This window comes from Bison bison, unplaced genomic scaffold, assembly GCF_000754665.1.
Source record: "Bison bison bison isolate TAMUID 2011002044 unplaced genomic scaffold, Bison_UMD1.0 scf7180017864211, whole genome shotgun sequence".
Lineage (NCBI taxonomy): Eukaryota > Metazoa > Chordata > Mammalia > Artiodactyla > Bovidae > Bison > Bison bison.
The window spans coordinates 2391756-2394833 of NW_011494783.1; the positions used below are offsets into that span (position 1 = coordinate 2391756).

A 3078-nucleotide genomic window follows, 5' to 3' on the forward strand; every position below is an offset into this window, starting at 1 on the left:
GATGCAAAGAATTGACTCATTGGAAAAAGACCCTGATGCTGGGAAAGAATGAAGGCAGGAGGAGAAGAGGACAACAGAGGATGAGATGGTTGGATGGCATCACCGACTTAATGGACATGAGTTTGGGCAGACTCTGGGAGATAGTGAAGGACAGGGAAGCCTGGCTGCTGTAGTCCAGGGAGTCACAAAAAGTCAGACTGAACAACAACCTAATACAATGTTTCCTTTTTGTGATTTCCTTTTTCCTTCAAGTCAATTTCACATATTCATTTTACTTGATTTCACTTTTATGAAAATATATGATGGAGAGAATAAAATATGCTATGATATGCCTAAGGCTTCAAAATTGCCTCTAGGGATTTTCAGGTCTTATTCTATTAACCCTCCCCCTCCATTCTCTGCAATGGATTTGAAAAGGCAGCATCTGAAGAAAAACTTTGCATATTTCAATTTCTGGCCTAAAGCCAGCCTACTTTACTACTTAGAGAAGGCTTTGAAGCCTGAAATTTATTTATTCAGGCATAGGCACAAATCCAGCATTTCCACAGTTTCTGTAGATTCAGTGCTAATAGTTAACATGTTATTGTGCTTATTCACTTAACTTAGGATGTTCAAGTTTCATACAATTCAATCTCCTTTTCAACAAAACAAAGAACAAAATTGTATTAGACTTCTGCCTAATCTTGTGTTTTTAACTGAACACCATACATTAATGACTGTCAAATAGACATTTACATCCCTGGCTCTCTTCCAAGGATATTTTTATTTTCATTTTCCTGTAGGATGCTTATTTCTAAATTCACTGCAATAATAAAAATGCCCAAAAAATAAAACAATAATAACAACTACCATTTATTCAATACTTACCACTTAACTGGCCCTCATGGTTACTTTATGTTCATTATCCTATTTACTTTTCCTCTGAGATTAATAATCCTTTGAGCTGTATACTCACTGCTATTTTACTTTAAAAAATAAAAAATGGAAGCTCAGAAAGATTAATTTTGTGAATCTATATTGAGTATGGGGAAATATGTCCTTGTTACTTTTCAATCAAATTTAGAGTCCCCATGTTTAATTGTAAATTCTAACTTGGAAATTCTTATCAGTTCAGTTCAGTTCAGTCACTCAGTTGTGTCTGACTCTTTGCAACCCCATGGACTGCAGAATGCCAAGCTTCCCTGTCCTTCACCAGCTCCTGGAGCTTGCTCAAACTCATGTCCATCGCTTTGGTGATGCCATCCAATCATCTCATCCTCTGTCGTCCCCTTCTCTTTCTGCCCTCAATCTTTCCCAGCATCAGGGTCTTTTCCAGTGAGTCAGTTCTTCGCATCTGGTGGCAAAAGTATTGGAGCTTCAGCTTCAGCATCGGTCCTTCTAATGAATGTTCAGGACTGATTTACTTCAGGATTGACTGGTTGGATCTCCTTTCAGTCCAAGGGACTCTCAGGAGTCTTATCCAACACCACAGTTCAAAAGTATCAATTCTTCGGTACTCAGCTCTCCTTATATTACAACTCTCACATCCACACATGACTACTGGAAAAGCCACAGCTTTGACTAGATGGACCTTTGTTGGCAAAGTAATATCTCTGCTTTTTAAGTTGGTCTGTTTCAGGTCATAGATTTTCTTCCAAGGAGTAAGCGTCTTTTAATTTCATGACTGTAGTCACCATCTGTGGTGATTTCAGAGCCCAAGCAAATAAAGATTCACTATTTCCATTGTTTCTCCATTTATTTGCCATGAAGTGATGGGACCAGATGCCATGATCTTTAGAGTTTGAATGCTGAATTTTAAGCCAAAATTTTCACTCTCCTCTTTCATTTTCATCAAGAGGTTCTTTAGTTCTTTTTCACTTTCTGCCATAAGGGTGGTGTCATCTGCAGATCTGAGGTTATTCATATTTCTCCCAGCAATCTTGATTCCAGCTTGTGCTTCATCCACCCCAGCATTTCACATGATGTACTCTGCATATAAGTTAAATAAGCAGGGTGACAATATACAGCCTTGGCGTACTCTTTTCCCAGTTTGGAATCAGTCAATTTGTTCCTGTTGCTTCTTGACCTATATAATCTTGAGCAGATTTCTCAGGAGGCAGGTAAGGTTTTCTGGTATTCCCTTCTCTTTAAGAATTTTCCACAGATTGTTGTGATCCACACAGTCAAATGCTTTGGCATATTCAATAAAGCAGAAGTAGATGGTTTGGTTTTTTTTTTTTTTTTCTGGAACTTTCTTGCTTTTCCTATGATCCAATGGATGCTGGCAATTTGATCTCTAGTTCCTCTGCCTTTTCTAAATCCAGCTTGAACATCTGGAATTTCATGGTACATGTACTGTTAAAGCCTTGCTTGGAGAATTTTGGTCATTACTTTGCTAGCATGTCAGATGAGTGCAATTGTGTGGTAGTTTGAATGTTCTTCAGCATTGCCTTTCTTTGGGATTGGAATGATAACTGACATTTTCTAGTCCTGTGGCCACTACTAAATTTTCCACATTTGCTGGCATATTGGGTGCAGTTCTTTCACAGTAACATCTTTTAGGATTTGAAATAGCTCAACAAGAATTCCATCACCTCCACTAGCTTTGTTCATAGTGATGCTTCCTAAGGTCCACTTGACTTCGCATTCCAGGATGTCCAACTCTAGGGGAGTGATTATACCATTGTGGTTTTCTGGATCATTGAGATCTTTTTAGTATATTTCTTCTTTTTTGTATAGTTCTTCTGTGTATTTTTGCCCCCTCTTCTTACATTTTCTGCTTCTGTTAGGTCCATACCATTTCTGTCCTTTATTGTGCCCTTCTTTGCATGAAACATTCCCTTGGTATCTCTCATTTTCTTGAAGAGATCTCTAGTATTTCCCATTCTATTATTTTCCTCTATTTCTTTTCATTGATCACTGAGGAAGGCTTTCTTATCTCTCCTTACTTTTCTTTGGAACTCTGCATTCAGATGGGTATATCTTTCCTTTTTTCCTTTGACTTTAGCTTCTCTTCTTTTCTCAGCTATTTGTAAGACCTCCTCAGACAACCATTTTGCCTTTTAACATTTGTTTTTCTTGGAGATGATTTTGATCACG

At 37.9% G+C, this 3078-nt stretch overlaps 1 pseudogene; it reads right to left on the reverse strand.

Moving 5' to 3' along the window:
* Nucleotides 1-2152: 2152 nt before the first annotated feature.
* LOC104992120 lies at nucleotides 2153-2864 on the reverse strand (annotated as a pseudogene).
* Between the last annotated feature and the right edge of the window lie 214 nt (nucleotides 2865-3078).